The 14,532-nt window shown below is 41.8% G+C and overlaps 1 protein-coding gene across 3 annotated transcripts in view; it reads left to right on the top strand.

Annotated features, from left to right (window-relative positions):
• Positions 1 to 3,523: 3,523 nt before the first annotated feature.
• Positions 3,524 to 14,532, top strand: part of Snap23 (synaptosome associated protein 23) — a 35,710-nt gene continuing 24,701 nt past the window's right edge. For 2 of the 3 annotated variants that reach the window (XM_021150316.3, XM_029474091.2), the window contains exon 1: positions 3,524 to 3,647. The gene's annotated coding sequence lies outside the window, so the exon portion shown is untranslated. The remainder of the gene's footprint in view (positions 3,648 to 14,532) is intronic. The other variant, XM_085834538.1, reaches the window with a different exon arrangement.

The following is a 14,532-nucleotide window of genomic DNA, read 5'->3' as shown; positions in this document are numbered from 1 at the left end:
AAGCGCGCAGGCGCACGCAGCTCAGCACGCTCCCTCTCCCCTCCCACTCCATCCGCCCTTTTCAACCATCTAGCTTTATTTGAACATAAGAAGAGAACAACGGACACCAGACAAGCGGCCTTACTCAAAAAGAAGAGCCCAGATAGGTCCTTTGCACAAACCAGTTGGCTGCACCTTCATTTTCTTGTTTTGTTTGTTTGTTTTCCCCATTTTCCAAGCTCTTTCTGGACTTCCCCTACTTTCTAAGCCCTCCACCATAAGCTGTGGCAGTGTCTTGACTACATTTCAAAACTATTCCTTTTTTGTGAAACTTTTGAACAGATAGATCCCAAGTTAGGCATGGTAGCTCACCTCTGCTTCTGGAGGTTAAAAGCCGAGTGCAACGGGAGTTCAAAGCGAGGCAAAGCTGTTACATAGTTCCTAGGCTACAAAGTGAAACTGTTTCAACAAAGGACAGAACTCAATTTAAATCTTAGCCTAGCCAGGCAGGCCTACGCCTTTAATCCCAGCACTTGGGAGGCAGAGGCAGGCAGATTTCTGAGTTCTAGGCCAGCCTGGTCTACAGAGTGAGTTCCAGGACAGCCAGGGCTATAACAGAGAAACCCTTTCTCGAAAAAACCAATAAGTTAAAGCCTCGAATCAAAATATATAGCTACCTTCATTTATGTGTAAATCCAGATTCCTTCTAAAGGTTTAGGGAATTCTTCCAATTGTGTATTTGTGACATCACAAGTCCTTAAAGCATTTAAGATCTGCTAGGCTGCTTATTCTACTTCCCCTTTAAGACAGATTACAGAAGTGCTTTGCTCTAAGTTCAGAGACATAAGCAAGAAATGCCAATATAAGTGAGGACCAAAATAACCATAGACCAGGATTTCACAACATTGACAGGTTTTTTTTTTTTTTGTTTTTTGTTTTTGTTTTTTTTTTCGAGACAGGGTTTCTCTGTGTAGCCTACAACTCACTTTGTAGACCAGGCTGGCCTTGAACTCAGAAATCCACCTGCCTCTGCCTCCCGAGAGATGGGATTAAAGGCGTGTGCCACCATACCCCGCAACATTGACAGTTTGAAGCAGATAACTGTTACCAGTTGCTGTCTAGTGCTTTCTAAGGTAATGCTCCCCCAACTCTCCAGACCCTGCCCAGTGTCCCCCTGGAGGGCAAAAAATGTCCCTAATTGAGAACTACAGTATTACATCCATAATTATCTCAATCCTAACTGTATTCAGCCATATATTTTCTCCCTCCCTGCCCTCAAGAAATGATTCAAGAAAGACTAACAAAACAAACTTCTGAGTTCATTGCTACAGGCCTTAACAGTGCTTATCTCTGTCTGTTTATCACATTCTACAACACCCCAACACTTCTCAGTTTCCCTAAAGTTGCAGCCACTTTTCTAATCAGCAAAGGGTCCGTTTCTGACTTCCCAGATAAGTTAACTTCCTGTTTCTAAACATACAGGCTTACAAATCAATTTTGTCATTATCATTGAGACTATTCCTCCTTCCCCCAACTCTGTGAGGGTTAGTCTCTCTTCCATGAATGTTCCTTTCTGCTTAGTGTCTTGGGTTATTTATATGTATATCTATGTATTTGTGTGTGTGTATGGCAACATGCTTCACCCAGTGCTCATATAGAGAAGTTGGAGGACCTGCAACTATATGGAATCAAAATTAGGGATCAAAATCAGTCAGGTCCTTAGGCTTGAGAACGAGTGCTTTATTTGCTGAGCCTTCTTGGCAGCTTCAGCCCTCTGGGCTTTATTGTTTGAGGCAGGGTCTCAGGTTGCTAATGTTAACCTCAACATCACTATATTGTCATAGTCGGTGATGATTTTGTATTTCTGATCTGCCTCTCCACCTCCTGATGCTGAGATTATGGGTTTTAGCCACTATCCAAACCTCCTATCAGTATTGATTTTTTTTAATTATATTTTATTTGTATGGGTATTTAGCCTGCATGATTGTCTGTGTACCATCCTTGTATATGTGCCTGTGGAAACCAGAGGAAGGTTTGGATCCCCTGGAACTGGAATTACAGATAGTCATGAGCTACCTACCAGGTGGGTGCTGGAAACTGAGTTTATGTCCTGTGGAAGAACAGCTATCTTTCCAGCCCATAATTTTATTTATTTACTTTTGAGACAAAGAATTACTATGAAAACTAGGCTGGCTTCAAACTCACAAAGATCCCCTTGGGTGCCGGGAATGATGGTGTACACCACCAACTCTCATCAGTGGTTTTACTGCAGCTCTAACCCAATCATGATCTTTATTCAACCTCACCCTTGTTTTTTTTTTTTTTAAATTCAACTGTTTCTCTCATCTGGGTTTTTTTTTTTCTCCTGTCTTCATCCTAACAAAATAAAAACGAATAAGATACATCATTCTTCCTTTTCCTCTGACAAAGCCAAAGTTTCCAAAAGCATTTTATAATGTCCCCATGTCTCTCTCTTCTCCAAACTATTGCAATATCTGTCAACTATCACCAATCCCTTGGTATTAAATTCAAACGATATTTCTCAGATTTCTTCTATCTCTTAAGAAGAGGCTATTTCTATGAAATAGTATTTTATTCCCTATATTGCCAGCTTTTTATTTATATATTATTTATTTTGCTTTACTCTTAGAGATGCTAGGAAGAATTCTTGGGGCAAGTTGTTTAAAATCCTCTAGTAACTCAATGGGTATAAAACGAATTCTAGGTTTATTATTCCAAATTTTACAAGACCTTTAAAGATCTAGCTTTCTCTCTAGCTTGATCTTCAGCCCCGATGGCGGTGGTCTCGGGGCTAAAAGGGCTCTTCCATTCTCCCCCCAACCCAGTGATAGACTGTACTCTGAAATAAGATCTCACTAAGTTATCAGTCTGGCTTTACATTCTAGAGGTCAAGTGATCCTCCAGTCTCAGCTTCTGATAGCCTGAGGATTACACGGCGTGAGCTACCACGTCTTCACATTTCTTTTGTCTCAGAATGCGAACTCTTAAATTTCTAACAAGAAACTTCCAGAAGGCGCTGCGTTGTTGTTGTTGTTCTCACTGCCTGGAAAACTCTTATCTCGTAGACTTCCGAAGGAACTCCTACTTATCATATCCTTCGTGACTTTAAGAGTAACTTCCTGTGTCAATCCTTCAGACATTCCTCAAAATAAATGTTTTGTTCATTGTTGGCCAAAGGTGCTTTGGAATCCCTGTGACCGTATTCTGTTAACTGAAAGGTATTTACGAATCTATTTCCCTGGTTTAAACAGGTCAAAACACCCTGTAGACTTTGGCAGTCGCGAGTTTTTCATAGGCGTTCAAACATTAAAGCGTCCCGCGCAAGGCGCCTTCAGGGATGGTAGTTGGACGAACTCCTCCTAAGGAGAATCGGTAGGGTTAACGGGTGACTTCCCAGGATCTCCGCCTGCGTGGCAGGAGATTTAACACCCCCTCCGCGGCGATTGGCTCCAGCGGTAGAGGTGTGTCCGCCCCGCGGCGCCCCGCGACTGCGCAGGCGCACAAGTCTTTCGGGCGCATGCGCGCGAGGGAGCGCGCACCCTGTCCGATCTTGTAGAGTCCGAGAACTGTGGAGGCTGGAGAGGAGTGGCCGGAGCCGCCCGGTGAGGCTTCTGGAAAGTAGCTGAGGGAACTGGTCAGCGGGACAGGTAGGATGATATCCCAAGGAGGAAGAGGGTGGTGGTGGTGGTCCAACGTTTTGGTGGTCGGACTTGAGGGGAGGAGAGAGCTCCGGCCAGTTCTTGGTGGATTGGGCCGAGAAGGAGATCGCCAGGCGTTGGCGACCAGCGCGAGCCCTCGCAGGAAGGGAGGCGCTATGGTGGTGCCCTGGACTTGGGTGGTTCGGCTCCTCATCCCTCACCTTCAGCCTTACGATGTTTCTCGTTAGTATTATCAGACTGTCTGGTGACCGTAATGAACACATAGTTCTGAAATAGTTGTTAGAAGAATGACCCGGAGGGTCCTGGCGTTGCAGGCTCCACTGTCTAGGAAATTCCCTGCTTATCTTGAGGCTTCCCCGCGGGAAAGCGCCAAGAATATGGTCAGTCAAAAGATGATTTTTTTTTTCCCTCAATTCGGTTTGTGTGTGAGGAAAGTATTTTAAAGTACTGTTGCACTTCTTTCCTTCGTCCTTAATCATTAGTCACTGCACTATTTGGAAAAGCAAACTGGCGGTAGAGGAAGCGAAAAACAACCGAGTTGAGGAAAAAAGATCTTTCCTTTTTGCTGTTTGTCATTTGGGTAGGGTTGGGCTGGGGGCAGGGATGGGATTGCAGAAGAGTTTAGAAACTGGCAGCTTTTTGACAGTGTTCTCAGCCTTGTGAAAATAGTATAGTTTCTTACTTGAATATATTTTTTTAAGGTTTGAAATAACTTCATTTGTCCTAGCTGCCTTTTAAGAGGGTTTTGAGATATCCTGGTAAAATGCTAGTAGTTAAGTCATAGCAAGGTAAAACAGATCCTTCTCACGTTCTTCTTTTTCTTGGAAAATACTATGCATAAATTCTGTGAGGCCCTGGTCAGCTTGGTCCAGTGAGGCATTATTGTTAAAGCATTTTTTTTTTTTTAAAGACATGATCTCACTATGTAGCTCAGGCTGGCCTGGAATTCAGAGATCTGCTTGCCTCAGTCTCTCAAGTGCTGAAATTAAAGGCATGCACACACACACACAAAGCTTAAGACCTTTGAAGTCCAAATTTGTGAAAACTGTTTCATGGCAAAGTAAGAAAAGTTAGTATTTCTGTTACTGGCAACGTTGATGCCCAAGGAATCCACTGAGCACTTGTTACTTGTCCTTTTGGTGAGAGGTTATTCGAAAGAATACATTCAAGTAGATAATAACAAATTGGAAACACTTTTACTTACCATGCTTCTGGGACAGGCCATATTAAAGTAAGTTAAATGATTAAACTTAGCCTGTACCTTAAATAATTATCATTCTTAGCGGGACTTCTTGTTTCATTTTGATTTTTAGGTGGCTTCTTTTTGGGGTGGGGTCTCCTTTCTACATTGTAGCAACCATAAAACCAAGTGAGACTGGGCCAGAATTGGGAGTGGGTGGCTGGAGTCCCAGGTGAGTGTCTAGTGACACCCTGTCCTCTGTCAGAGAACGGCAACAGGCCCTGATCCTGAGAGTCTTTTGTGAATAATTCCAGTTATTCTAATTAAGATGGTAATGCTTATTTATGCTCTGAGGACAGTGTTCCATCATCACATATTTAATACTTCTGAGATGGGGTTATATAGGCCAGCCTCAGTGACCTCATGAAACCTCATCTCAAAACAACAATTAAACAATAGACCTATATTAAATATATGTCTCCCAGTTAGTTCTCTCAGCCTGGTGGTTGAGAGATCTGAGCTCTCAGCTATTGCTCAAGCTCCCTCTGCTTGCTTCTGTGCTCCTTGACCATGATGGTCAGATAAATGGTTTCTTGTGTAAGTTGCCAGGTTCATGGTCCTTTGTTCCAGGAATAGTAAAATGAACTAAGAAGCTGGTGCCAGGCGGTTGTAACGCACGCCTTTAATCCCAGTACCTGGGAGACAGAGACAGGCAAATTTCTGAGTTCGAGACCAGCCTGGTCTACAGAGTGAGTTCCAGGACAGCCAGGACTACACAGAGAAACCCTGTCTCGAAACAAACCAAAAAATCAAAAAAAAAAAAAAAAAAAAAAAAAAGATAGAAGCTGGTACTGTTTAGACCAGGACAAAATGAATATATATATATATATAAATATAAAATTTTGGCATTTGGTACTTGAAGATTAAACCTAGGTTCCCTCCTGCGTGCTACTTATGCTTTCCTCTGAGAGCTGCTCTCGTAGGGATAGGTGCTGTTATATTTTGCATGAGTGAACCATGTAATATTTACTGGATTTAAGCATGATTACTCTTATTCAATTAAGAAACTAAAATATAGGGATCCATCCCATAATCAGCCACCAAACCCAGACACTATTGTGTATGCCAGCAAGGTTTTGCTGAAAGGACCCTGATATAGCTGTCTCGTGTGAGGCTATGCCAGTGCCTGGCAAATACAGAAGTGGATGCTCACAGTCATCTACAGGATGGAACACAGGGCCCCCAATGGAGGAGCTAGAGAAAGTACCCAAGGAGCTGGAGGGGCAGGGAGAGGGTATAGGGAACTTTCCGGATATCATTTGAAATGTAAATAAAGAAAATATCTAATTTTTAAAAAAGACAAAAAAAAGAAAAAAGAAACTAACATATAAAAGTTAAGTAAGCAATGGTCCAAATTTGAAAACATGTCAGCTTTTGCCTGTTATCCTAACATTTGGGAGCCAGAGGCAGGAGTATTGCTGGGTATTTATTGTTGTTTGTTTTATATTTTAATTATCATTTTTTTTGGGGGGGGGAGGGTGTGCACACATATGGCTGTCAGGACAGCTTGCAAGAGTCCTTTCTTTCATTCCATCGTGAGGATACCAGGGCTCAAATTCAGGCTTGGCTTCAGGCACTTTTGCCTGCTGAGCCATTTTGAGGGCCCAGACTGATTTGAAACTATTATGGCCTAAATAGTACCAGCTTCTGTCTTAGTTCATTTTTACTATTGCTGTGGCAAAAGACCTTGACCAAGGCAACTTACTGAAGAAAGCACTTATTCTGGCTTACAGTTTCACAGAGGGCTAAAGTCCATGACCATCATGTGAAGGAACATGGCAGCAGGCAGAGAGCGAGCTTAATCAATAGCTGGGAGCTCCAATCTTGAGACACCACCACCAGGCTGAGAGAACTGGGACTAGCATGGGCATTTCAAACCCCAAAGCCTGTCCCCAGTGACACAGTTCCTCCAACAAGGCCACACCCTTTAATCCTTCCTTCCCAAACCATTCTATCTTCTGGGAATTAAGTATTCAATAGATGTGTCTGTTGGAGCCATTTTTGTTCAAACCACTACAGCAAGTATACACACATGTCCCAGTCAGGGGACAGCTGTAAGAGTCTTCTCTTTTTCCACCTTACGAATTCCTGGAATGGAACTCAGGTCATCAGGTATGTGAACACGGGCTTTACCTACTAAGCAGCCTCACTGGCCCCAGGGACATCATTCTTTAATGTTCTTTGGAATTATTCTTTTTAGAAACCTCAGTACTGATGCATAGGTATATACCCATTGCTCTTTTTAGGCTCTCTTGGAAATTCCTGAACACATCTTATACGATGCGTTTTTTAATCCACTAACCTGAGAGGGTTGGAGGGAGCTTTTCATGTAAGGTGAAGCGTTGTCATCTATCCTCACCTAAACTTGCTATCTAACATACTTAATCTGCCAGGTTGTCTTCTTTCCTAGACCAGTGGCAGAGGAGCTGCCTATGTCACCTTCCACATGTGCACTGTTAATGTCATTGATCATATCTCCCCAGATTACACCCAAGTCGCTTAGGGTAGAATTGTGGAAATTCCAAAGCTGACAGAGGCTTGAAGGCTGGGTGTTAGACACCAAACAGTTAAAATATTCAAATCTGTAAAACTGAAGTGTAATTTGGGGTTTTGCTTTGTCTTTTTTTTTTTTTTTTTTTTTTTTTGGTTATTCGAGACAGGGTTTCTCTGTATAGCCCTAGCTGTCCTGGAACTCACTCTGTAGACCAGGCTGGCCTCGAACTCAGAAATCCACCTGCGTCTGCCTCCCGAGTGCTGGGATTAAAGGCATGCGCCACCATGCTCGGCATTATTTTGTCTTTTGGTTCCTGATTTCTAGTGGTTTCCTCTGACTTGCTTGATTTTTTTTTTTTTTTCCCCACTGAGTCATGTGTTTCCCTATATTTTGAAACATAGATGTTTATAATAAATATGGTAATTTCTGTGGTAAACTTGTCTCATCATTTGCATACTTTGGGGGTGGGGGCTTCACATAAGAATGGCTAAAGTTATCCACTTAAAAGAAAAGTAGAAAGGAAATAAAGGGAAAACCTATTTCTTGAGCCAGGGTTGTGTGTATAGCCTAGGCTGACCGTGAGGAGGTGATCCTTCAGTCTTGTCCTTCAGAAGTATCAGTATGGACCATCACATCTGGCTGTGGGAACTGTTCTTAGCATAAACCACCTGATCTAAATGCCTTCAAGAATTGTTCAATTTGGAACATTGTTTATTTTTTGGCCTAAAGTTCTCTCTCTCTCTTTGTCTGTCTGTCTGTCTCTGTGTCTCTGCTTGCCTGTATCCTGTGTCTGTATCTTTTTTATATAAAAGTAGCTCAGGTTGACTTGAAAATTCCCTATATAGCCCAGGCTGGCCTTAAACTTGTAATCCTCCTGTAGAAATGAAACGTAGCTCCAGTGTGATGACAGCGCCAATGGCTCCAGCACTTAGAAGGTTGGGACAAGGGGATCATGAATTCAGCACCAACTTTTGCTACATAAGTTTTGTTTTTTGTTTTTGTTTGTTTTTCGAGACAGGGTTTCTCTGTATAGCCCTGGCTGTCCTGGAACTCACTTTGTAGACCAGGCTGGCCTCGAACTCAGAAATCCACCTGCCTCTGCCTCCCAAGTGCTGGCATTAAAGGCCTGCGCCACCACCGTCCGGCTGCTACATAAGATTTTGAAGTGTGTTTTTATTACAAATATTTATTTGTAGGGAGGGGTGTGTCTTGGTGTGGACTTGGAGGTTGAGGACAACTTTTTGGTGGATTGGTTCTCTCCTTCTACCATGTGGTTCCTAGGGGATTGACCTCAGATCAGCAGGCTTGTATTGTTGGATGGTAAGCTCTTGTTTATCTGCTGAACTGTCTACCAGCCCTATGCAGGGAGTTTGAGACCAGCCTGGACTACTTGAAACTCTCTCACTCCCCACCTCATAAAGAAATGGAATATACAGTAAAATACAGTTCTGGAGAGAATCTAAGTTATGTTATTTTGGTGACTTATGATCTATATCTGAAGTTCTGGCTTCTCTTTTTTTCAAAAAAAATTATTTTATGTATGAATGCTCTATCTGCATACTAGAAGAGGGCAGCAGATCCCAGTATAGATGGTTGTGAGCCACCATGTGGTTGCTAGGAATTCAACTCAGGACCTCTGGAAGTGCAGACAGTGCTCTTAACCGCTGAGCCACCTCTCCAGCCCCTGATTTATTTCTTGAATCCATTCCTTACCATTTCTCTTTGGATTCTAGAAGTTAAACAATGGGTAGGTATGTTGTACATATACTTGTACATTTAGAGCAGAGGTCCTCAACCTTCTTAATGCTGTGACCCTTTCATACAGTTCCTTATGTTGTGATGACCTCCAACCATAAAATCATTTCATTGCTACTTCATAACTGTAACTTTGTTACTCTTATGAATCACAATGTAAATATCTGATATGCAGGATATCATACATGCAACCCCCCAAGGGGTCTCAACCCGTAAGTTGAAAACCACTGATCTAGAGCTTAGAATGAAGGCACTCATGGCATTGAATGTCTCATATGATTAAAGATGATTGACAAGGCTTCATCTTACCTAAACTGTATATACCCAAACTATCCAAGGTCTTAGCTGATTCCAAGTTAGTTTCCTGATTTTCCCCTCAAATGTTCGATACCAGGAGTCAGGGCCGAGGGTAAAGAACATGACTGAGTGTGAGTGTCAGTGCTCTGGTGAGGCGTGGTAGTGTACACCTGTAATCACAGCACTCAGGAAGCCACGGCAGGAGGATTTGAAGTGCAGGGCTAGTCTGGACTACATAGCAAGACTGTCCCAAATCATCATCATCATCATCAAATAAATAATATTCACTTCATTGATAACTTATACTTATGGCTGGCACTGTGCTAAGTACTTAATGTGCATTTGAGTTTAGAAACAATTCTGAGAAGAACTTTTAATAAATATAATGAAATGTCACATAAACAGGCTAAGTAAATTGTGTGACTGCTATAAGTGGGATAAGGTTCTTGTGCTGGAAGCATGTTTAGGCTAGCTTGGATTGCCAGTTTAGAGTAATTTTCTCTTGTTATGAGATAGGAAACTTGAACTTTTTCCCCATGCACTTATGTTGGTTCTTCAGATGGGTTTCACTCTAGCTTAGGCCGGAATTGAAGGCTTCTTTTACCCCTTGAAATTGGCCTCAGCCTTGATATCTTCCTGCCTCAGGTTCACAAGTGTCAGGTAAGCAACATCAGACTGGATCTTGTTCCTCTTGCAAAAAACGAGTGAAGGGCACTTGATGTAGTGGGCCATACCTATAATCCTCACACTTGATAGGCTGAGATAGGAGGATAGTTCAAAAGGCTACTGTGAGTTTCAGAACAGCCTGTACTGCACAGTGAGGCCCTGCCTCAAAACAGAACAAATAGAGAAAAACAATGTTTTCAAATTCTGAGGAAGTTGGTATGAACCCATGCCGCTGAGGATCTGTCTGCCTCTGCCTCCCGAGCACTGGGACTAAAAGGGGGTACATCACCACATCTTGTTGAGATCTACCTATTTTTAAGATTTCATATAGATTTGTAAGGCATCATGGCACATGTGAGTTCAAGCCTACATATTGAGCTCTAGGCCAGCCAGGTCTGCATAGGGAGATCCTGTTTCAAAATAAAACATCTCATATATAATATATGGCCTTTTATGTTTGTTTTTGTTTATTTAGTATAATGCCTTCATTGCTAACACATACTGTAGACTGTAAATACTTCACTTCCTTTTTAGAAGTGAATAATATCCCCTTATATGATCATTTGTCCCCTTCCACCCACTACTTACCTGTTGTGAATGATGTATATACGTTTTACCTACATTAATATAAATACATCTTGTGTACAACATCCATGGAGAAGAGAAGAGTGCACCAGATCCCTTGGAATTAGAATTAGAAACAGACGTGAGCCATCATGTGGGTGCTGAGAACCAAACTCGGGCAAAACTCCCCCTCTTAAATGTGGTTTCACTTTCTGCAGTGCCTGCAAAAGTAGCAAGTGATCTTAAGCACTAAGCCATCTATCTCCAGCTTCAGCCTCTTAAATGCTGGGATCTGTAGGCATAGACCACCATGGTCAGATTCTTGGCTTCTAAATTTTCAAAGTGGTAGTCAGAGGCTAATTAAAAGCCTCCTGGGGTATGTGTTTGTCTATGTATTTGTGTCTGTCTCTCTGTCACTTTGTGTTGAAGCTTGGGATTGTATTAGGGGACGTGGACATGCTAGGCAAGCAACATCTTCAGCTCTTAGCTGCTGTCTTTGTAGGTTTTGGTTTGCTTTTGTGTCTCACTATGTAGACTATCTGCCTCTAACTAATGACTGATCCTCCTGCTTTAACTTCCAGAGTGCTTTGGCTACTCTTTAAAAACAAAACAAAACAAAACCTTTTTGGGGGCTGGAGAGATGGCTCAGCGGTTAAGGACACTGACTGCTCTTCCAGAGGTGTTGAGGTCAATTCCCAGCAGTCACATGGTGGCTCACAACCATCTGTAATGGGATCTGATGACCTCTTCTGGTAGGTCTGAAAGCAGCTACAGTGTACTCATATAAATAAATCTTTAAAAAAACAAAAACAAAAAGTACCCTTGTTTCCCCCCCTAAGTTTAGAAAGCTTGAATGGTGCTGTTTATTTCTTCGCCTCGTATCACACAGTCATGTCTTGCCCAGCTTCGTTTCTTCTGTACCTCCACCCATTTCCTCACCTCTGAGTTGTAAAGCAAATCCTAGAAACAACCATGTAAATGACATCTTCAAGACTGGACATGGTAACTCATATCTTAAGTGCCAGCACTGGGAAGCAGGAAGACCACTGATTAGGAGTCCAGCCTGGGCCATATAAGACAGTTTCAGCAATACTCCCCTCTTATCTGTGGTTTTACTTTCTGCAGTTCCTGTTACTTGTGGTCATTTTTTGTCTGAAAGTATTAAATAGAATGCTTCAGAAATAAGCAATTTGTAATGTGTATTTGTTTGAGACAGGATCATACTAGGTAGCCAGGGCTAACCTTTCACTTGAAACCATTCCTGCTGCTGCCTCCTAAATACTGGGATCATGAGCATGTGCTGCCATACTTGCCTAATTTGTAAACTTTAAATTTTGTGCTGCTATTGATTGTGGTGATCTAATCTCATGCCCCTGACTCATTCTGCCTGGGCTGGTTCACTCCTTGTCTAGCATCTTCACTTACCTGTAAGTCACTTCATGGGTATCTTTTTTTCAAATATTTATTTATTATATGTAAGTACACTGTAGCTGTCTTCAGACACTCCAGAAGAGGGCCTCAAATTTCGTTATGGATGGTTGTGAGCCACCATGTGGTTGCTGGGATTTGAACTCAGGACCTTTGGAAGAGCAGTTGGTGCTCTTAACCGCTGAGCCATCTCACCAGCTCATGGGTATCTCTTTTATCAGGCTTGGGTATCTTAGTGTTTATGTTTATTCAGGTAACTCTTAAAAATAATGTAATAATAGGCTTGATAGTGGTGTTGAAATTCACATATGCCCACAGAGGCTGTATTCATCTTCAGATGGAAAGATGAATCTTTGCCATAGTTATGTACAGACTAAAAAGAGAAGGTATGGATTTGTACTCTGTAATTTGAGGCATCCACTTGGGGGTATTGAAGTGTATCCCTGGTAAAGGAAGACTGTTGCCATTTTGTGCTTTCTTCCTTACTGCTTCTTAGGTAAGGAGGTTGTTACAAATTCTCTTTTCCAGCTACATTTCCTGTTTTCTTTATGGGATTCTTAAATCCACTTACTCATTTGTGTCAAAAGATTATTAAGAACATGTGCAGGCACTGTTTGAACCTAGTATTGCTACCTCATGTGAAATATTTTCCATCTAAGCCTCAGTAAAGCTTTCCCTCTAAACCCCTGTTGCTTAAAACAAATCTTATTTCTGTTCTCTTATGATTCAGAGGGGGCAGTCATTTCCCAGTAGATAAGGATGTTTCTAATAATTTAGATTTACTATATGATCAACTGGAAGATTTCCCTCTAGAGAACCAGGAATTGGTATTATACTTTGGAACCTAGGTCTAGAATTTATTCCTTAACACTGTTTGTTTGTGTTTTTGGGTTTTTTTTTTTTTGTTTGTTTGTTTTTTCGAGACAGGGTTTCTCTGTATAGCCCTGGCTGTCCTGGAACTCACTTTGTTGACCAGGCTGGCCTCGAACTCAGAAATCCGCCTGCCTCTGCCTCCCGAGTGCTGGGATTAAAGGCGTGCGCCACCACACCCGGCCTTAACTCTGTTTTATCAATTCTTTTTTGTTTGTTTTATTTTTATTTATTAATTTTATTTTTTAAGACAGGTTTCTCTGTGTAGTCCTGGCAGTCCTGGAAATAACTGTGGAGACCAGGCTGGCCTTGAATTTACAGCCTGCTTCTGCTTCCCAAGTGCTGGGATTAAAGGTGTGCTCCACTGCTTCCACCACCACTATGTAGCTCAGACTGCCCTGGAGTTCTGCGAACCAGACCGACCTCAAACTCACAGAGTGTTTGCCCTCCCCCCCTTTAAAATTATGTGCATATGTGTGTATGTGTGTACATATGTACATATGTTGTGGGTGCTTATAGAGGCCAGAAGTCAGAAGGAAAGAAAAAGCCATTTAAGGGGAATCTTATGTTTTTAGATTTGTAAAGAAATATGTTGTTTTGTAAACTACTTCAACCTTTGCAATAGTATTAGGACCCATTCTGTTATTTAAAAATAAGCAAAATTTTAACAAATTTTTAAGCGGTGCTTATTGATATCGGACTGGAATACTAGCACATTAAGTGTTCACCAAAATTCAACAAAGTTTGTTACTGTACCTATTTTACAGTGAGGACTGAATCTTGTTTGCTTACTCTGTGTGTACACACATACACAGTGTACACACACACACACACACACACACACACACACACACACACACGGAGGTCAAAGACCAACACCCTTTTCTGGCATCTGAGACCTCCTGCATGTATATGGTTTACATAAATGGACATATACACATTAACAAAAGTAAACCTTTAAAAGAATCCCAAGTAGACACCTGTTTCTTTTTTTTTTTTTTTTAATTTTTATTTATTATATATAAGTACACTGTAGCTGTCTTCAGACACTCCAGAAGAGGGCGCCAGATCTCGTTACGGATGGTTGTGAGCCACCATGTGGTTGCTGGGATCTGAACTCTGGACCTTCAGAAGAGCAGTCGGGTGCTCTTACCCACTGAGCCATCTCACCAGCCCGACACCTGTTTCTTGACGTCAGTGCTCTAAGTGTATGAGGTCTTTGTTTCTTCCTGATTCTTATTCTGCTTAGAGAAGGGGGAAGTTTTAAGCAGAACTTGAGTTCACGGAAAGGGTGTGTTCCAAGTGACCTCATTGTCACCTGACTGATCTCCTTTCCAACTACATCTCTTGGTTTTTACAAGGCAGGATTTTTAGTCCTCAGTTTTGAAACAAGTCAACTATGGATTTAAGTCTTTCTTTGAACCCATTTGCGATTTTTGTTTTGTTTTGCTTTTACTAACAAGATAGTAAATGTTGACTTGTAGTTGGCAAGAATCATCGGTAGGGATAGTATTACAAAATTGTGTGTTTGAGAGATCTGACTTTCTTATCCCACAATG

The sequence above is a fragment of the Mus caroli genome, unplaced genomic scaffold (assembly GCF_978045245.1).
Source record: "Mus caroli unplaced genomic scaffold, Mus_caroli_1 scaffold_2, whole genome shotgun sequence".
NCBI lineage: Eukaryota > Metazoa > Chordata > Mammalia > Rodentia > Muridae > Mus > Mus caroli.
This window is presented reverse-complemented; position numbering and strand designations above follow the sequence as displayed.